The sequence below is a fragment of the Cavia porcellus genome, unplaced genomic scaffold (genome assembly GCF_034190915.1).
Source record: "Cavia porcellus strain 051 isolate PalLab524CR breed Dunkin Hartley unplaced genomic scaffold, mCavPor4.1 scaffold_6, whole genome shotgun sequence".
NCBI lineage: Eukaryota > Metazoa > Chordata > Mammalia > Rodentia > Caviidae > Cavia > Cavia porcellus.
The window spans coordinates 100,805,432-100,827,311 of NW_026947489.1; the positions used below are offsets into that span (position 1 = coordinate 100,805,432).

Here is a 21,880-nt window from a genome sequence, read left to right on the forward strand (position 1 = left end):
GTTGAGTATCTCATCTTAGTAATAAGAAAAGTAACAAAGATACCTGATAGCAGCAATAATAGCAATAACTGGGCCTTTTGCAGTGTTTACCACGTACCAAGGATACATACTGCCTCAACCCAAAAGAACTGACACAAGTCTAAAACACGTTTCTTATTTTCATTTTATAGATGAGGAAGTTGATGCATGGAGAAAGTAAATGACTTCCCAAGTCTCTGCAAATAAATGGCAGAGCCAGAATCCAGCCTAAATTGGCTCTTAACATGTTGCCACCCCTTGAACCACCAGTGGCATATACATGACCACCCCATCAGGGGGAATGGGATAGTTCCATTGGGTGGTACAAGTTACCCAGTGGGATGGTCATGCACATGCCCCATGGTGAACTTGTTAATCCAAGTGGTGTCCTCAGAGCATTGTCCCTGAGATGCAAGCATCATCCCCATGCTATGGATGAGGCCACCAAAGCTCAGGGAAGTAAAGTTATTTGTCTCATATTGCAAAATTGAGGCAGGATTCAACTCAGGTTTTAGGTGTTTGGAGGTCTAGTGTTTTATTCTTTTTTCTAATAACACATTTTACTAGTAGGCACAAAAATAGAGTGCATTTTATTCCTCCTGTCCTTTTACCTACACCATGGGTTAATTAGATTTGTGTTCATGTGAAAATGAATCATTGCCAATAACTTTTTCCCCATCAGAAAGCGTTTTCAAACTTCCAAAAGATCACCTTATAAATTATTATTTCCAATTCATTACATTTGAAAGTTATAGATTAATCAAGATTAGAAAATAGGATGCAGTTCTAAAATATCAGGTACCGCATTTACTTTTCCACAAGCAAAGAAAAGATCTGTGAGGTTGGATGAGCTGCAAGAATGCATTTTCTCTAAAACAAAAACAAGAACCTGAAGAATAGAAAAACAAAAACACATCCCACAAACCACTCTTTAATATTTTAATTTTTTTCCTGATTAGAGCAACCGTGCTTCATGCTCACAGTTATTCTGTGCAAAGCAAGCGATAAGAGACCATTATCTGCAATGCAGAACCTTTTCAGTCTTTCTTTCCTTTTTCTGTTTTTTTCCCCCATGAAAAGCGTCTCTTTCCAAGTCTCTGTTTGCAGGACAGTCCTCGATGCATGCTTGAGCACATTCAGTGGGCCGAGTGCACACGATAGGCTCATTTTGAGAACAAATCTAAAGATAAAAGCCCCTTGAATACAAGCAGTCAAGCTTGCTTATCATAGATCCCCACAGAACAACACGCCACTTAGATCGCTTTGTGCAGATGAAGACTCCTGAAGTCCTCATGTGTGTTTTTTCTTTCTGGTTCAGCAAATTTGAAGAAGTGTGCCTTCTGTATTTGGCATTAATGAGGATTTTGCTGTGCTTTGAAATTTGCTGTCATTCCATTTCCTGTGCACTCCTCTTTTTGAGACCAACTTGGCAATGACCAAGTCCTACCTACTCTGTCCTGCCTGGGTCATTAGAACTTGACTTCTTAATAGTGTTTTTCCTCTCACAAGGCTGTTGCCCATTTTTAAAAAATCCATTCTCTAAAACAGTTTCAGCGAGATATTTTAAGTACTCTTTACAAGAATACACTTGGAAATCTATTGGTTAAAAAAATTACCCAAGGGATGAAATATTAAAATGAGCTAGAGGTGTATTAGAATATTTCCTTCACAAAATATAGAGAAAAAAGTAGGGCTTCAGATTTAAGAATTCCTAGTACTTTGCATTGAAATTATTTCAAATCTAATAACTGTCACTAACAGCAACGGAAACATTATGTGTTGTAGAACCTGGATTTAGCCCAGGGAGCCATGAGCTCTTATTATTATTTTTTTCACTAGAAGACAGGGTCTCCGGAAGTTGATCAGGCAAATCTTTTTTTTTTTTTTTTTTTTTTTTTGGTCTTTTTTGTTTTTATCGGTACCAGGGATCGAACTCACGGCTGCCTGCTTGCAAGGCAGGCGCTTATGCCGCTGAGCTAAATCCCCAGCCCCTATCAGGCAAATCTTAAACCTGCCTCAGCTCCCCAAGTAGCATGTGCCCAGCACACCCAGCCACATTTAGTTTTCATGGATACGTTGCTCAGCAGAGAGTGGCTATCATGTTTTTCTCTTACATATTATTTTTTGGGCACACTTCTCATAGAAAGCTGTCTGTGTCTGTGACCTTGTATCATTTATTCTGAAATCCTTCATTTTGAAAACCTACCCATTTCCTGGAGGAAGAGTTTTTAAAGGTTAAATCACACCCCAAACACCAATTCAGATGGCTTCAGAGTAACACAGAGGTTAGCACTGGGAAAATAATGACTGAAGTTATTTGACATGTATTAAGTGAGCTGAAAAGTAGTATTTTGCACCTCGGTCATGGGACATAAATACTAAGCAAACATTATAAATAACTTTGACAGTGTTACTTTTACCAAGCCCAATCCATTTCCACTTTTCAGAAAGGAGATGTAGTTCACTGACAGAATGCTTGCCTTGCTTATGGAAGGCCCTGAGCTCGATCCCTAGCATTGCAAAAATGAATAATTTTGTTTTATTTTATCAGGAACTGAATTTTATTTAATGTTTTATATGTATCAAGCACCATTTTACACTATTTCATTTAATCCTCACATACGTGAAAAGATTATTTTCTTTAGTTTACTAACAGTGAGAGGGAAGCTCGAATGATTGAGTAATTTAACCAAGATTATTATCTGGTTAACGTAGAACAAAGAGCTGAATGCATCTTTGTCAAACATGCATTTATCCCCAGTACTCTTCTGTCTACACACAGTATCAATTTTGATTGCTTTTCCTGCCACCACATATTTTAATACTTTCCTGCCACCACATATTTTAAGCACTTTCATTTATCCAATCAGTTAGTCTGGCAGTCAGTAAGCATGTAAGCATTAGATGAGATCCTGAGAAGGATGACATGATCCTAATGTCAAAGCATCCATAGTCCAGTGGGGAATATAAATCAATAAACAAATTCAGTGTCCAGTGGGGAACATAGGTCAATACTGAATTCAGAGGCCAGAAAGATCAGTATCACAATAAAGAGATGCATTTGGTTTCATTAGAGTGGGGAATAGCCAGCATTTCCCTAGGGGTGGAAGGAGAGTCATCAGAAGATGACCTAGATTTAGAAGGTGACTTTAAAGACTATGAGAGGAGATGGAGTGGGGTCCAATGCACCTTCCAAAGCTGGGCTCAGTAAGCCTTCTGAGCCCCCTGCCTCTCCACCCCCCTCTCCTCTAACAGGCAGCTCTGGTGGTTCTTAAAGTGTGGCCCTAGATCTGCGAGAACATAGGAACTCAGAAATACAAGTGGCTACCTTCCCTCCAGACTCGCAGAGTGAGAAACTTGAGGAAGGGGCTCAGCTACCTGTTTGAAAAGAGCTTTCCAAGAGGTTCACTGGCTGCTAATGGATTCTGCTAATTTCTGTTCAGAATGGGATAGCACAAAAGTGAATGGCCCTGGGAGGGTGTCATGGTTTGTGTAAATGGCCCCAAGCATCATGCAATTATATGTTTGTGATTGGTTCATTGTCTAGCACTGTAATTGGTGGAGTGAGTGCTACACCCACCTAAGGGTGGAGCCAGGATATGATGTAATGGTGGGAAGAAGGTTTGACTCTCTCTCTTGCCTGTTTGTGCCTTGCTGTTTGCGGTGGCCATGAATGGCAGCCCGGCTATGCCACCTTGCCTTAGAGCCAGCTGAGTATGGACTGAAACCTCCAAGAAATGTAAGAAATAAACCTTTCCTTCCCTAACTTTGGGCATCAGGTACTTTGTCTCAACAAGTAAAAAGTAACTAAGACAGAGGTAAAGAGAACAAACACTTCTTAAGCACTGAGACTGTGTCAGAGGCTGGTAAGACTCCCCAAAGTCTTCACAGGACAAGCCGGGGTCCCCCAGCTCCATGGTGCTGGCTTTTGGCTCTTCTCTCCTCAGCTTACCCTCTAAGGACATCACAGTGACAAATGCCATTATTCTTGCAGTTTTGCCTGTCATTATTGCCATCACCTTTGCACACTGCTTCCTTAATTTTAATTGGCAGGACTGTGCTCAGAGGTCTCAGGGACCTGCTGGCTGTGTATTCACAGGCATCTTACACCACTGCCACTCTGGTCTCTTCTTTGGAATCCTCTCTTTGTCTCTATTGGCTGTGACCTCATGCCATTCTGCCAGAATGTGCTTCTCATTGCTGATCCTGAATCAGTCCTGCCTTCCTTTCTTCTTCTTTTCCTCCACTCTCACTTTCCTGTCCTCATCTTTCCACCCATCCGCCCCTGTCTGTTTACTATGGGCTGCCCATTGAGCACTTACTAAGTGCCAGCCCAGGTTTATGCTTTGCCTTCCTGGAGCCCACAGTCCAATAAGGCAGAATAGCCACAAGCAGGCAGCTAATCTAGTTATCACCTACTTTGAGTCGGCTGAAATAAATACACTGTGGGCTGTGTGGAGAATGATGGCAGAACCCTCCAGGAAAGGCCTCTCTGAGGCAATGATGGCAAGCTGAGGTCCCAGGATGACCAGTGGATGCAGGAGAGTGGGGTGACAGTGGGGTGACAATGGGCTGCCCGAGCAAGGCCTCACGGGAGGTCAGCGACTAATGAGCTGGTGGGGATTGGAGGGGGGCAGGGAGTAGGCAGGGGCTGATCAGGTGAAGCCAGGAGGGCCAGCTTCATGCTAAATGCTTGGGAAACCTTGACAGGATTCAAGTAGGGAAGGCCTAATCCAACCTGCACTTCATAGGAAGTGTGGAGTAGTCAGTGATCTTTGCAGCTATTTCTGCAGAAAAGATTAGAAAACAGGGAAACTTGTGGATTTAGCTTTCTGTTTCAATGTCTTGCTGGTATGAAGTCCACTTACTCTTGATATTTTTGCTTCCAGTCCAGGGGTGAGGTAGCATTCTTCAGCAGTCTGCAGCCACATCTCCAACAGAAGGGCTTGGGCACTGCTAAGGAGTGAGACCAACAGATCCGCAGTGCCGGGCTCACTGACTATGATTATGAGCATTAACGTCTGTGCTTGTTGTACCTATTTCACAGGTGAGGACACAGAGGTTAACGAACTTGCCCAATGTCACAGAACTGGTAGGACCAAAAAGAAGGAAGAGATTATCTCCAAATTAACACCCTCAGGTTTTGCTCGGTTTCCTTTTCCTCCTTTGGCCACGGTTCTCACCCTCAGCAGTGCTGGAGTCCTTCATTCTAGCCCTGCTCTAAAGCTGCCCAATCCTGGCAAGGGCCTGGTTCTCTCCAAAGCTTGTTTAGAAATGGGGATTGAGCCACTTTGTTAGCATTTCTGTTACCGGAAGTGAACGCCACTCTGATCTGGCTGTAAAGGGAGCCACACCCACTGGAGGTGAAGCTGGCAGCAAGTTCTCATCTCAGCTCAGCTTAGAAGGGCGGCCGGAGACAGTAGGAAGAGCACAAGGACAGGCTGCCTTCACCCAGCAGCAACCAAATAAGAAGAGACCTCCGGTTGCTCGCGCCTTTCATGGCTCCTTGAGAGATTGTTTGGGCTTCCTCTGTAAGATACAAGAAGCCTTCAGCAGCAAAACTAAATCACAACAAAACGATCCTTTGGTGTCATTTTATAATTCTGAAAAAAAGCTGGTGGTGTTTGGATTTCCGAACCCCACCGCACAAAAGGCAATTTTCCAAGTAGGGCTGGGCCACCCTAACTGTTGAATAGGAGAACTAATTAGCCTCCCTGGTGAACTATCTTGTCTTTTTTTAGGACCGGAAATCAAATGGGAAGGGTTCCCTCCAGTTCCAAGTGAGTTCCAGAGGCATTACTCAGGCTCCTTAACCTATGAGTCACACAGGAGTCTAGGAGAGTGTTTCCAAAACAGTCCGACAATAAGATAAACAAAGCAATTGATATGTGACAGTCCAGTGGCTGGGCTGCCATCCTCCAGGGCCAAGGGTTGGATCTAAAGCTGAAGGACAGTGAACCCGAACAGACTGGGTGTCCCCGAGGAATCGGGGATGGCCAGAGCTCTGCCGAACAACTTGGAACATTTCCTGAAAGTAAATGGCCACAAGGAGGTACGTGTTTAGAGCCCCTGTTCAATTTCCTCACCTTCCTTTGTGCAGTGATAGTGTCTCTCTCCCCAGGTGACTCGAGGAACTTGCTTGCCGCCACACTGCCCTTTCCCAAAGTGTGGCCAGCCATGCGCTTTGTCACGGAACAACACAGGATATTAATCATCTTGGCTCCCTGGGCCTGTTCCCGGGGTTCACTGTTGAGCCAGAAAAACAATTCCTAAGTGACAGAGGCTTTCCCCGAATGAAATATAGAGTAACGGAGGGAGCGAGCCTTGGGAAGTAGCCCAGCCACAAGCAGGTGCTCTGCTGAGCAGGTGGTGACTACGCTTCCTCTTGCTCTCTTGAAGAAGTATAAGTTGGAAGACAGGTCTCTGCTCTGCCTGAGCTAAGAGCCTCCAGGCATCTCCTAGGCGGGGCTTCAGGGTGAGCAGGAGGACATACTCTCCCCTGCCAGCCTCTGTCATCCCTGGAGAAAACAGCAGGTTGGAGGTGCAGGTCCTCTCTGCTCGGGAGGAGGAGCAAAGATGGACGCTTTTCTCCACCCCTGTTAAACCTTTGAATGTAAGAGGTCAAGCTGGGAGAAGGGCCAGGGGGTCCCAAAGAAGAATCGTGTTGCCTCTGCTTGCCCTTGGACTTGCCTCTGTCTGTCACGCACACAGCTGCAGAGGATCCACCTGCACACAGCACCGGTCACCTTTCTCCTCCTGGGATCCCCGGGCACCCCGCACCATCTCAGCCAGCACACAACATGTGCACAAACCCTGTCGCTCTTCGATGCTCGGCCTAACTTTCGGCTTCATCAGCAGCGGCTCCCTGGCCCTCTAACCACAATGGCCTGCTCATTGCTTCCTGAAAACATCGTGTCCTTTCAGCTCTGCTTCTTTCAGTCCTGCTTTCCTTCCCTCTAGAGCACCACACCACCCACTGTCTCCTGCCCAGGTCACTACTTCCTACCTGAAGCTGAGTGCATGGCTCCTGGGCGCCACACCTGGCTCCATCTCCCCAGTTTTGGCCTCATATGAGGTCTTCAGAAGACCAGCCTTCTGCTTTGGGCTGGGAGCTCCCCGAGGAAAAACTCAATATGTGCTCATCTTAGGTTTTTGGAAAATCTGTGAGGTCTAATTAAACAAAAGAGGGCTTGTACTTCAGCCAGGCGCCTCCTTACTATTCAGATCATGGCCGAGAGTCGAAAAGAGCTGAGCCACCGCTTGTCTACCTTGGTGTTCTCCTTTCTTCAAAGTTTCTGCATGCCAGGGTCACTTTCAGTAATATTCAGCTGATGTCACAGGCCTTACAGTGTTTGGTTTTGAAAGGGTAGTAATTTCAGGGTACACTGATTTCTATGTCTTAACGTTTTATGGTCAGGACATATAGTGGTGTATCTGTGTTGTACTCCATCCCTCCCCCTCCTGTTCCTAATGATAAGGAAAGAGGTTTGAGATACTAGGTTTAGTGTGCAATCATTTTAACACTGCACACTACAGCAAGCACTGATTATCATGTACTTCCAGGAGGTCATACTGGGTCCTCAGCAGAGCTTGGTACTAAAGAGAAGCCCACAAGATAATTTGCAGTGTCGTTTTAGGAAACGGTCACAGTGCCTCTTCCATCTCTGAGCAAGATTTTCTTCTTCTTAGTGTTTTTGCATGCTTGTCTCTGCCTAGAGAGCCTTTGCCCTCCGTGCCAGCCCCTCATTAAACCAGCAGCTCCCATCTCTCATGTTTCTGTGTAGACAGAATTGCTGGGCAGGGCCTTTTTGGATATATCTGCCCACTTTTTCATTCCAGCACTGTCAGAATTTGCTTCAAAGTCTTTGTCAGTTATTCAATGTAATATTTTTACATGTCTCTCTGTTATATTAAAGGCAGCTTGCAAGGAAGAGGATTTGAATTTTGTTTCATATCACATAGTAGATGCTCAGTAAATGCATTTGAATAAATAAGTGCCCTCTCTCCTGTCAGCACATTACTTAGAAGTTGGAGGAGTTGAGCTTATCAACTCGGTGCCTTTTCCTGTCTGCTCAGCTTCTCATCGTATCCCTGACAGGTGTCCTGAACTCACTTCCTAGGTGCTGCCTGTCTCATCTGGAGATGCCTGTTTCTCATTTCCACTGACATCACCAACATTGTGACACCATCCTGGCATTTCTGGAATCTTAAAGCACTTCAGTTTCATTCCACATTTTCCCATGTGTTTTCTTTTATTACCAAGATTAGAAAGTGCTCCTAGGAAACCACAAGCAAACACAGCAGAGGTGTGTAAGTGAAAAATGAAAACCTCCTTTCCTCTTCTCAGTGGGTCCTTCTCCTTGGAAAAATACACACTAAGCCTTTGCTTTTAAATGAAAACAGGAGCGGTAATATAATTTTAGAAAAAAAAATGAAAATGCTGTTTAGCGACTTGTTTTCCAATGAATACTTCCTGATTTTCTATTCGTGTTAGGATAGAACAACTTTGATTGTTCAGTGACTGAATATTAGCACATGGTATGCTCGTAACATTATTTAAAGTTCATTTTCTTGATGGCCAGTTGCGAGGCTTCTATTTTTTAAAATTTCAAGAAATGCTGGGATAAAATCCCCTTCTACATCTGAGTGGGTATTTCTCTGGGAGACATTCCCAAAAGTGGAGCTGTTGGATCAAATGGCATGCCATTTTGTATTTTGATAGCTCCAGCCTGATCGTCTTCTAAAAAAGCAGTCCTCATTTGCACTCCTGCCCACGGCTCTTCAGGGCATCTGAGGCCGTGAGCAGCCAGTGACAGGGCGTTATCGCTGCATTTACTCTCTGTCCAACTGGTCACAAACTTTCCTGGCTTCAGGTGCTGAGATCTGAGAGCTATCAAACAGTTGTTGTAAATCAGCACTCCCGGCCCTTATCTATGATGGTTACTAATGTTTACTTGTTTATTTTTTCCACTGGAAATGATTGTTCAATTTCAATGTCCAAATGTTCAATTTCACTTTTACTCAGTGTAGCAGTTTTCAAGAACACTTGTGATAAAATGTAAGTAACAACAACAACAAAAAAAATGTATCATCTTCACGGATCTCAAGGGTACCATTCCTGGGCATGAAGTAGTTTCCAGTGCTGAGCAATGGTCATCCCCAGCCAGATCCCACATACTTCTTATCTTGCACAACTGAAACTTTGTGCCCAGCAGACGATAACTATTCATTTTCCGATTCTTCAGCCCCTGGAAACCTCCGTTATATTTTCCATCCCTGTGAATTTGACTTCTATGATGGCTTTTCAAACAGTATGCATGCACACTTTTAGAGAGTTGCATATTTCCCCAGAATTTTAGCTTGCCTCTTCATTTAATAAGGTCTCTCTATGATGTAGAAGATGCACATACTTTGAAGCTTTCCAGTTTTTTTAAAAATAATTCTTTTGAAGCTCACTTTTTAAATGTTTGTTTATTTACTCATTCATTTATTGGACAGGTCTCAGTAAGCTATCCAGACTGACTTGAACTTGTGATCTTTTTGCCTCAGCCTCCCAGAATGCCAGGATTACAGGCATGTGCCACCACGCCTGGCTGGAAGCTTCGTATTCTCATGTCAGTAAATGTGGATACTGTGTGATATTGCTCGCCTCATGCTGTTCTTTGTTTCAAGCCTTTTCTTACCCACAGGTGGGAGTGGAATGGATTAAATGGTGTGATATGTGTGTGGCATGAGGATCGAACCCAAGATCTTTGCACTGAGCTAAACCCCCAGACTTTCTTAAATGTTTTATCTTGAGATAGGGTCATGCTAAACCATTAAATTTCCCAGACTGGGCTCAAACTTGAAATCCTCCTGCCTCAGCTTCCTGAGCTGCTGAGATTACAGACACATACCACCACACTCAGCTTCCCCTTCTCATCAAGTGCTTTGTCCCATCAATGATCTCTTCCTCATTTATGAATATTTCACATATTGTGTACAAGCCTTACCGCCTCTTTTCCCTCCTCCTAACCGAATAATTAAATGGGATGCCTAAAGCCAGGGTCACTCAGCTCCTTAGACTCATTGATTTTTCTTGATCTGCAGCCTGCCACACTCAGTTGTAGCTTGGGACAGTGTCAGAGCACCACTTCTGCTGGAAAAGTCCAGCTCGACTTCCTGTCACTGTACATTTTTTGGTTCCCCTCTTTTTCTTACTCCTGACTCGGTTCATCCACTCAACATGCCTTTATTGAGCATCTAGTATGTAGCACAACTGTAGTAGGTGCTGGTGACAGAGTGGTGAGCAGCACAGGCATTGGCATTTGTCTACTGGCCCCTTTCACTTATAAGACAACAGACATCAGTCATGCAGTCAGCTGCCTGCTCTATGCCCATGTGTGCATGTATTTTCATTTACCTACAGAGTGTTGTAAAGCGTGTAGTGAGGAAAAAGCTCGGGCAAGGGAAGCCAGATCTAGGAAGGACAGTTTGAGGAAGTGATATTTAAGTTGAGATCTGCAAGATAAATAAGTGTTAACTGGGTGAGGAGTGCTGATGATTGGAGAGGTGGCTTCTAGGAAAAGGAAGGAAAACGGAAGTGTCTACAGTGAGAGGGAGCTTGGCAATCTCAGGAAACCTAGAGACCAGCGTGGCTGGAGTGCAGTAGACAGGAGAGGTCAAAGCCATGGACCACAGGCTCGATCGTGCAGGGTCTTGTGGGGAAAGCGGACAGCATTTGGGACTTACTCCCGTGAGCAGTGGACAGCTATTGAAAGCTGCGCTTCCTTCCTGACTGCTCATTGGGGCTGTGCCTCATACCTGGATCTTTGGCCCTCTGCCCTTTTGCCTACCTGGTGACTGGGCTAAGTAATCACCCCTCTGTGGTAGACTGCTAAAACCTGACAGCCCATGGATTCCTGTGCTTTTCCCAGCTACCTACTAGGAGCATCCTCTGGGATGCCACACCGGCATCTCACATGAAAATAATGACCTTGGTTTTGTTTTTAAAAATCCTTCCTGTTTGTTATCTTGGCCAGCTCCACTGGCTTTCCATCTATGAAGAATGAAATGCTGGGGTCTCCTTGACTCTCCCCTTCATTCCAAGGATACAGCAAGGACCAACTCCAAAGGAACTTGGATTCTAGCTGAGCAACTTAGAGTCAACACAGAACACTTAAGAAGGGTTTGGATTTTAACTTTCCTGGTAGCAGCTTTCCAGTCTTTAAAGTCATCAATACCTTCCTTATATGGAGAAAGGAGAAAATGGGAAAACACCATTGGAAGCTCCCAGCACAATGCAAATGACCAATTTGTCCCTTCTTTCATCTTACAGACATAACCAAGGTCCTGAATCTCATAACTTTCCATCAGTCTTTAAAGTCCTTTCACCTCACAGGGACCACTACAATACAACACACTGTCTTTAAAAGAAGTGCTTAGTGTACACATGAACACAGAAGTCATGTAAAAAATTTTTTTCCTATGTGAAATAAGAAACATCCCAGTGGACTTCAGCTAGCTTTGCAGTGAGATCTTTTTCCCAGTTATAAAGTGCAATAAATAGTTTACCATCTGAGAGCAAAAATATTTTACCTCTGGTTAGAAACTGACAAGTACTATGAGTAAAAACAAAGCAGCCCGAAGGGGTGGATGCTGCCAGTTTTCACCAGGGACAGTCTCTTTGAGGAGGTACATTTGAGCAGGTATGAGAGGTGGGGACAAACTCGGCCAGGCAGGGAGAGCTGCAGATGCAAAAGACCCATGCTTGAGGAGCATCAGAGAGATGAGCAGCTGGATCGCATCCAGTGACAGGTTGATAGTCAGAAGAGGAGGCCAGATACTGTGCCTTCAGGAGCAGAGGTAGGTTTGGGTCAGTTCTAGGAGTGATGAGAAACCACTGCAGGGTTTTGGTGGGGAATGAACAACATCTGCTGTAGAGCTCATAGCATTCTCCTGGTTGCAGCATGAAAAATTGAATGCATGGAGAAGAAAGCAAGCAATTTAAGTCGTCTTCACAGGCTCTTGTCCACCTCCATCAGCCTGCCCCTCTCACACTGCTGCTTGGACCCGCCTGGTCCATGCCAGGCCTGGGTTATTCCTGTGGTTTCACGAATGATCTTTCTGCCTCCTGCCGAGTTGATCTGGCTGCCCGAATCTAAACAATCTGGAGCAGGAAGGGTGCTGAAGGCTCAGCTGCTCTGTCCCCACAGGAATCAAGTACAGCTTCTTTTACTGTGTTTTTAAGGCCTTGTTGGGCTTCCAATCTTATCTCCCACTGCCGCCTTTCAAGCTGGAATCACGGTGAATGATTTATTTTAGTCTCTTTCCTCTTTGATGGGACAAACTAGCTGACACCCAGAATTTAAGGAAAGGTTTATTTTGGCTCACAGTGTGTAGAGGTTTCAGCCCATAGTGTGCTGATTCCAAGGAAGTGTGTCATGGTAGACGGGTATGGGGGGAAGAGAGCTGCATGGCAGACAGGAAGCAGGAGGTCAAGGAAGGAGCCAGGAGATAAATCTTCCTAGGCCTGTTTCTTCCACAGGGACCCAGTTCTTCTGACCAAACCCCACCTTATAGTATAGTAGTGTAGTGTCCCGTAATTTAATTGCCCTCTAAACACCCTGTCTATGAGCAGATGAGGCTCTTGGGGGGTGCTTGGATATAAACCATAAGCTTAACCATAATATCATGCATATTTCTTGCCCTGCCATTGTCACCCTTGTGCTCAAGCTCATTCTCTTCCTGTAAAGCCTTCTCTTGTTGTTCTTCATCTCTGCAAGACCAAATTTCTCTTGATCGCCGCAGGCAAAAGGGATTCTTCCTATCCTTCAACTCTTACACTTTCCAAGTGATGCTGTCATCCTCTACCCAAATCACAATTACATTATAATTTTGCCACCCTCATTACCCTGCAATTCGCTAGAGGTCAGGGCCCAAGGACTTTCCACCCACAGTGCCTAGCCCTATGGTCCTAGTGAGCACCTGACGGATATTTGTTGAATGAATGAATCCCTCGCTCCACAGGATTTGAACAGTCTGCTTAGAGAGAGAAAAAAACCACATTTCAAAGTCACCCAAGTGAGTGTGTTAAACAGAATATAACGGAGGGATAAATCCTGTGGCACAGCTTCTGGGAGCAGTAGGGATTCAGAGGGAAGGTCAGTAGCCGGTGGATTCATTAGTTACAGAAAAGCAAGTAACTGTGAATGCTTCTGGGTTATTTACCAAGTTCCAGGCTCTAGGCTGTGTGCTTTTAACACACTTTATCACTCTTTGCTGCAACTATTCTATGCTGCAAGCACTTGATACTCATGCAACTCATCTACAGATGTGGAAATTGAGGAAGTAAGGTAAAGAGATTTTCTAGAAGTACAGCGTACATGGTTGATCGGTCTATGCCCATCACTCCAATATTCTGCCATTAAGACCAAAGTAAAGGCTCCACTAGAGAAACAGGGCTTGTTTTCTTCCCCATCTCATTCCCAACTGGATTTGAAGTAGCCAAACAAGAGCCAAACTGTGCTTGTGGTGACCCAGACTTGAGGATGGGGCTGGTGTTCCAAAGGCAGCTGTAATGATGGATCCATTGTGTCGACTTGAGAAGTTTAGAAGCTTAACTAAGTGACTCAGCAGGAGTCCAGGGGCCCCACTTTGTAAACATCCTCATCCTGTGCAAGAGGAGGGAACAGAAATGGTGTGAGTGCTACCTTGCAGGTGGGTAGCCTACTTACAACCTAAGGGAGGAAAAAGGTTTGCTCCTGCTTTTACGTTGTTGCTTTGGTGTCTTCTGCTGCAGTGAAGTGGTGCCCCTGTGCAATGCTACCCTGCCTTGGAGCCAGCTTGAAACCTCCACAAACTCTGAGCTAAATAAATCTTTCCGTCCTTGAGTTTGGGCATTGTGTATTGTTTTCCTGGCAAGGAAAGAACTGAAGTAACTGAAACAACAGCTGTTGTGGGCCCCAAGACAGACCTGTTCCTGGACAGAAGCAGAGTGAGCTGGGCCAAGTGGAGCTCGTGTGTTAAGGACTAGTTGGTTGGGTAAGTGGAGGCTGGGTAAAAGGCACTGAATGTTAAGGAGAATTGTTGGATCTTGGTGTTCTTGAACACAAGAAGAAATTGAAACATTCACGAGCAGGGTCAAGACATAGCTTCATGTCAAAAAAGCACTTATTTGGAAAGACTTTGCCCTAGTAGATAAATGGAAGCGAGAGTCCCTGAGAAAGCTCTTGCTTCCTACGAGTTACCAAGCTTTTGGAAGAAGTAACTGGTGGGATACAGACACCGTGGAAACTGAGGCGAGAAACAAGTTTTCATGGTCGACCAGAGAAGACTTCTTAAAGGCTGTGACTTTCAAACCAGGCCTTGAAGAGAGGAGATAGAAAGAACAGAAGATGCTACCCACTTTGGGAGAGGAGGCATTTAGAGAGGGCCATCCTGGTAATCACCAGAGCTAAGGCGCAGTCTGAACTCCCAAGATTTCTGGGGGACAGATACACTTGAGGCCGCAAGGCTGCCTCACAAGCAGCCATCCGTGGGGAAGAGACACAGAGGTCTTGGTGACCTGCAAGACGAATGTGAGCACGAACCTCTAAGTGTGAAAGGAACACAGGTAACCTTCAGCCTTGCACACCCAGCTCCCAGGCATGCAAGTGTGCTGGGGAGCATATTCTAGACCTAGTAGTTCACAGCTGGGTGGTGATTTTAACCCCAAGGGATGAGTAATGATGTCTAGAGGCATTCAGTTATGCCAGCTGGGAAGGGTGCTGGTGGCGCCTAATAGGAAGAATTCAGGAATTTTGTTGCACATCTCAGAGTGTAGGGAATCATCCCTCCTCCTCCTCCTCCTCCCCAAGGGATTACCTCGGTAGTGGCTTGAGAGGCCCTGCTCTAGTGGAGGAAGCAACCCAAGCACAGTTAGCAGAGGGAACGGTTTGTCACCCACTGTCACCAGGAGTAACTGAAGAGCCTGGGAGATTTAGGAACCTGAGCAGTGTCTTAGGGAAGCAGGGAGGACTGATCCATTCAGAGTGATTGCCTGTTTCCAGCCTTATTCACCTCTCCCACTGCATCCGCAACCCAGGCAGCCTGAGGGCTGGGTGCTAAGGAAGTCAGGGTGAGCAGCACTTCTGTAAAATAGGAACTGCTCTCAGAGCTGTGCATGGACTGTCACATTTAATTGTCACATCCTTTCTTCTTTTTCCCTTTTTTTTTTCCATACTGGGGACTGACCCCACGGCCTTCTTCACACTTCCAACTCTTTATTTTTTTGTTCTGAGACAGGTTCTCACTAAGTTGCTAGGTTGCCCTAGCTAGATATGAACGTGTGACATTCCTGCCTCCAGAATGCTTGGATTAGAGGCATGGGCCCTATACCTGGCTTATATCCATTCTTTAAGTGGAAAGACTGAGACACAGGGAAGTAGGTAAATAATTCGCCTAAGATCTGAAAACTCAGTAAGTGGCAAAGCCCGAATCTGAGCCCAGGGAACCACTGAACAATGCTGTTGTGCTGCATGGGAAAGAGGGGTATTGTAAGAGACAGACCCGACTCAAACCCCTGCTTTACCACTTACTAGCTGTGCTGGTGTGAGCATGGCACTTAAACTCTCTGAGCCACGGTGTCTTTATCTTGCATGACAGGGACAAAATAATTAGATAACAAACACTTTCTTGGTTCTGCACATGGCTCAGAGATGTTGAACGACCTGCTCAGGGTCACACAGCTAAGAAGTAGAGTCGGACTTGAAACCTATGTCTGTCTGATATTACAGCACCAGTTTTTAATGAAAGCTATTTTTAACAAAGCTATTACATTTACAAGTGCGTGGTGAGGATAGCATGACACAGCCTCTAAAAATGGCTTGGAACATAGTAAGCAACTACTGATAACTGTTTAGTATTATATTAGTAATCACAGTAATTATCCTTATGCCCAGGTTGCTCAGGTGTGCGGAAAATGATGCAGAATTCTAGCCAGAAAGAACAAGATCAGCAGAAAATGCCCGGTGGAGTACTGTGTGTGTGGATCCCAGCCCCTCAGCCAGCTGTTTGCAACCCTGAGCTTCTGTCCCCCGGGGTGAGTGTTGTCTCTTTGGATTCATTGGTCCTGCTGTCTGCATAGCCTACTATTCATAGACCTGGCAGTGGGAGGAGCGGAGACATGGTGAGGCTAATTTCATGTCAAGGTTCCACAGCCATGCATTTTACAGGCTAGTCGTAAGTTTAAAAAATGAATGCAGAGCCTTGTGCAAAACCAGGGGGATCACTGCATGCTCCCATGCTACCCTGCAAAGAGAACCACAGCTCACCCAAGGGCTTGCTCCACCTAGGAAGGATTTCATCCTGAAACAATCGCCAGAGTTCACGGTAGGGAACAGTGTGTGAGTCCTTTGCAGAGTTTGGCTCTGCCTAGCCATCATGAAGGGTGGCAGGCTGGCAGAACACAAGATCTGCATGTGATAGATTCTTAAACATGGAATCCCAGTCAGAGGACTATCGGACAGGTAGAGACCAGAGCACTGCTTGGGCTGCAGGTGATGAAGCTGGGTACCGAGGGCAGTGGGAGCCCACTGACTACCTCACTGGTGGATAGTGGTCAGAGGAATTTTCATAGGGAGGGAATATTTGAGCTGGATGTTGGAGGATGAGTAAGAGTTTGTCAAGTGGAGAAACAGGGAGCATATTTAGGCCAGAGAGAACAATAGTACTGCAGGGCATTCCTAGAATGCTTCGTGGCTGGTTGTTGCAGAAACTTGGGGAAAGAGAAGTTTAGAGTGAGAGAGATGGTGCTGCAAGCGTGGCTTGGAGTCTACCTCTGCAGGGCCTTTAGCTCACCAAAGTTCTGGACAGTGTGGTGCAACGCTGTGGGTTTCTGCTGACACAATATGAGGACAAGCAGCCTAGGGATTGGGGAAATCAAAGCTGATTTAGAATCTGAGTTTCACTAGTCTGTGGTTCTGAAGTTACTTTGCCTCTCTGAGCCTCGGCATCCAGGTCTGTATGATGACATATTGTCCACCTCACAGCTGCGACATTAGTGGATGGAAGAACGAAAGGATGAAGTCCTTATAGGCTCACAGCACAGCCCGACGGGGGGAATGCTAATGCGCCTTCACTCCTAGACCAGGTGGGGGAGGTCCTTGCCAGGCAGTGTTTCAGTCAGATATTTGATTTGCATATTTGTAAAGAACTACAAGAGTTCAAAAGTTCCCAGTACAAATGAATGATGTTTAAGAAGACAGAAATGTTAATTATCCTGATTTGACTATCATTCACTGTATATGTGCCCACCCTTTTGGTGGTTTTAGTCAATCAGAATTCAAAGAAACAGTGATACCATCTCTTTGCAAGGCTTGTGCAGAGCTGAGGCTTCCTATCAACTAGTGAGCTGCATCCTTGGCCTGTGTGAAAGATAGTAGAACAGAGAACATGGCCCAAGGAAGAGTCTTGCTGGAAAATTACTGAACTATTTCATACTTCATCAAGTTCCATTTTCTAAAATTTCAGTATAGTATTTTGAGTCTTGGATAAGAGATCCTGAACTTATGTGTTTCAGAGAAGGCATTCAGAAATGAAAGAGGAAATGTCTATAAAAGAAGTCAGCTTTGCCTTTTTACTTCTAGATTCTTCTACTGTGGTGAATGTTATTTTCACAACTCGCACAGAGATTGAGTCATTGATGGATTGTGGTGCTGGGAATTGAACTCAGGACTTCGGTACTGAACCCCATCCCCAACACCTTTTTATTTTATTGTTTTTTAAACTACTAAATTGATAAGTAGTTCATACTGAGTTTGAACTTTGTCATCCTCCTGCCTCAGCCTCCCAGAGCACTGGTATTACAGGTACGTACTACCACACCTGGCTGAGAGGTATTTGGTATCCTCATTTCACATAGAGTAGCCTGCAGGAACACACCCAGAGAGGACAGTGGATTCCACTATTTGATTTAATCGGGGCATGTTACCTCAAGTCAAAGGAACTTAGAGAACTAATTAGGAAACAACAAAAACAGTATCAGTGTGGTTAAACAATTCCATCACCAAAACAGAGTGGAATCTCTGATGTCAAAATTTCCACATATTATGAAGATATTCAAGACCCCTGCTCTTCCTTTCTGAATCCTGTTATGGAGCATCCTGAATCCCAGTGGCCCTCAGCAGGATGCTCCACTTCTCCCGGGGACCAGAGCTGGGCCACACTGAGCCCTCCTGAGCTCCATCTTCTCCCCATCTTGATTGTTCTGCAAGACAGAACTGGGAAATGATCCTAGATTTTACAATACAGTTATTTTCCTTTTCATCCCACTTTCCAAAATCCAACCCATTTGTCACTGGCCTGGTGCACCCTGCCCCGCCTCTCCCTCTGGGAGAATTAACCGCCTGCTTACCACCTCCATTCCAGTGGTGCCTCCATGGTGCTGCTTTCAGAGCTGACCTGCACGGTGCTGGCTGGCATGTTATTTTCTCTTGCTGTGACCTCTACACACAAAGTCAAGGACTCTGCCTTCTGTGTCCATTTTTCCACTGCCATGCCTGGCACATACTCTATATGTGATTTTTTAAAGCTAAATTGAATAATGCAATGGAAAGGAAGAGACTGTGCTTTCCAAAATAATTGATAGAAAGATAAGGAGTTATGGCTTCTCCGTGGCCAACTTTTCTTTATTGTGAGGAGCTTCCTTGAGCAAGGGACTAGGGGTTGGGCTTTGAGAACCATTCAGACTTTGCCCTTATTGCTTATAACAGTGGGCTTTGGAGCCAAACAGCCTGGGTTTTTCTTAACTTGGCCACGCTGTGGGTTTCCATCTGTAAACCAGGGTAATAGTGATGACCCGTAATTGAAAAGCTTTATCTTGAGAACCAGTGGGAAGATCTATATCTAGCACTTAATGCGGTTCTGGCACAGAGAACAGGGGATAAACATCAGCTGGAGAGCTCACAGTTAAGTTAGATTGAAATGACCTGAGACTCAAGAGACTTTATGGAGCAAATTTTGCTTTCTTAATAACATCTGCACACTCACCTTTGGGAGGGATCTTAGGCCGGTGGGTAGAGTCTTTGATGAGATGTGCAAGGGTGAGACTTTGATGTCAGAGGTGTGACGCGGGAGAATGAATGGGTGGTTGAAATGCTTTCTAAAGGGCTGGGACCAGCTAACTCTGTACTTCTTGTGGGAGACCTAAGGGCAGTGGCTAGAGCCCTTGCGGGGGTGCCACAATAAAAAGAATGGGTAAGGGAAAGGAAAGAGAGGGAATGGGATTTCTAGCACCAGGGACAGAGCTTTGGCAAGGAAGCTGCATTTTTAAAGCACAGATTTTGATCAAGTTTTCTGTACAGTGCAACCCTCTCATTGGTTTTCCCCTGAGAAACTGCAGAGCCCTTTGTTCTCCTTGCAGCTGGAGTTGTTTGATTTCTTTGGAAATGTGGGGTCTGTATTCAAGGTCGCTGGTGAGAGGAATGATGTCCCAAGTCACATCCAGGCTAACTACAGCCCCATGGAGAGGTTCCATGCAAAGAGCACATGGCACCCTGAGACAAAAGAGGCAAACCCAGCTGAAGCAGGGGGATCACAGGTGTGAGCCCCATCTGGGCACTTTAGCAACCTAGTGAGACCCATTTTATCTTGAGATCAAAATAAAAAATATGAAAAGGACTAGGAATGTGCAGAGACCTTGGGTTCAAACCTGAATACAAAAGAAAAAACAAAGGCATCCAAGAAGCTGGAGAGGACTGATATGTTGCAATTGCTAAATGCAGAGTCAAACATACAACAGGACAGACTTTTGTCTGCCTGTCTGGGGTGCCAGCACCTAGATAAGCTGTCTAACACAAACCCCTCCAAATTCTGGGGGAGTCACGGTCATCTCTCACATGATAACCAATAATGCAGCTTCCAGCTGAGTAAGTAAGAAATGCAACCCCTGCCTCTGGTGTTGGCATGCATGGTGATCTGTGCTTGAAAGACCAAAAAGAACCAAAGTATGTGGCATCAGAGAATCTCAAGATGCCTCAGTGATCTTATGCTGTATGCAATGGATCAAGCACTTGAAGCTCTGGCTCGAATTTGAATCCAGGGCTCTCATCCTTACTTTTTCAAGACACACTTCAGTTTGTGCATTTTTACCCTTACTATCTGCCAGGCACGGCTTTACATTCTGGGCTTGCCCTGTTTCTTTATATCTTCCCTGAAAGCCAATATGTCTAGTAAAGTCGGTATCTTTATGCTGCAGAGAAGGAAAGTGAGGCTGAGAGAGATTCATTGGCTGGCACAAGGTCACACACACACGATGTAAGTAAAGGAACTGGAATTTCAACCCAGCCAGGTCTTTCGGATGTGGCAGCCTGAGACCTTAATGATTGCGTTTTCAGGTTTGAAAGGAACAGAAGATTATCCAGTTCAACCAAATCTATGCCCAGAGGGAGGAGCTTGCAACTGGAAAATGCACGGAGCTAAGAGTTTGTCCTTGCTGTGTCTGAGGCTGCTGTGTGGCCTGGCAGAAGCTGCTGACCTGCTTGGACCATACTTTCTTTTACAAGAGAAGAAAGAATGACCTGCTCAGTCTTCCTTACAACCTTGCTTTGAAGGACAACCGCATGTGAAAGCCCAGTATGAGGAGTGGAGCAGGACCAAAGCCATCCCCTTTCCTCTCCTACACAGAATGCAGTCACATTCTAGTCTCCTTTCACGGGCTGCCTAATTTCTGGCACATCTAGCCAAATGTGATTAACAAGGAAAAGTTTAATATAGAACCACTCCCTTTCCTGACTCACAGAGAAAATGAGGTAATCTCGAATATTGTACTAAAATAAAGGATTTACAAGTTGAGTTTGATATTTGGCTGCTCTGTACTAAGCATTTTCACATGCATTTTATCTCCAGTAGAACAAAACAAGACTCCCAGATGGTTCAGTGATTTTTCTTCCAGTCATACAGGAAGTACGCAGCAGAGTATGGACTGCAACCCAGCGTCACCTGCTTGGATCTGAAGGTGCTTTCCTAGGGACCAAGGGCTTAGTGTCTTAGGACACTAAGATCTATTCCGTGGAGCATTCTATTGTTCCAAAGGCAGTTGTCACAGCACCCAGGGGTGGCTCCTGACATTTCCATGTACTTCCAAGGGGGGAGTGTCTGTTTTATCGTGTGCCATGTCAAAGTCTAAAAGCTTAGCAACATCCAGCCTTAGAGGAACAAAGCCACCAGCCCCGAATCCCAGTGAAGAAAAAAAAAATAGAATATAATGCTACCACTCACTGAGGTGTGAGTTTCATAGCTTTGAGGTAAAGGAAGAAGTTTTAAAAACATTTAAAATTATGGACTGTATTGAATGCGACATTTGTTTGAAATATAAAACAATAACGTAAAATTAAGACAGGCAACAGGTTGAGGGGATATTTGTACCGATATTTGTACTCAGTGATATTGATTTATAAAGAAGTTTAAGAGGGAAAAAAAAAGATTTCAATAGATCAATGATCAAAGAAGCAAGGAATGCATTTACATAAAATGAATATTAAACATGCACCCTGGGAAACATTTATTCTGAGGAGTAAAGAATTACAGTGTAAAACAATCTCTATTATTATAACTTGTCAAAGCTCTATAGTTCTTAATATTCACTAAGAGATTAGCATTCATGAGTTTCTCCGCTCACTGAAGTCGCCTGAGGAAATGGTGCCATTTAGTAGGTATGAAAACTGAGGCCTGCACTGGTTTAGTAACTTGCTCAACTCACACAGTTTAGTTAGGGCCCAGCTGAAGTTTTAGTCCTGACAGTCTGATTCTTGTATCTCTATTATAATTAGAAAATTAGCAAAACTAAAAATATTTAAAGAATATTGAGAAACCTGGTACTTGTATCTCTATAAACTGGGGCAAC

General features: G+C 44.8%; 1 long non-coding RNA gene across 2 annotated transcripts; it reads left to right on the forward strand.

Annotated features, from left to right (window-relative positions):
- The first annotated feature begins 5,769 nt into the window (after positions 1-5,769).
- Positions 5,770-20,829, forward strand: LOC106026717 (uncharacterized). Of its 2 annotated transcripts, XR_010048408.1 has the most exons (5): positions 5,770-6,070; positions 15,939-16,078; positions 17,625-17,846; positions 20,234-20,292; positions 20,373-20,829. It is a non-coding gene; the product is annotated as an uncharacterized LOC106026717 (long non-coding RNA). The 2 variants fall into 2 exon arrangements; XR_001200293.3 differs by lacking the exon at positions 20,234-20,292.
- Positions 20,830-21,880: the final 1,051 nt, after the last annotated feature.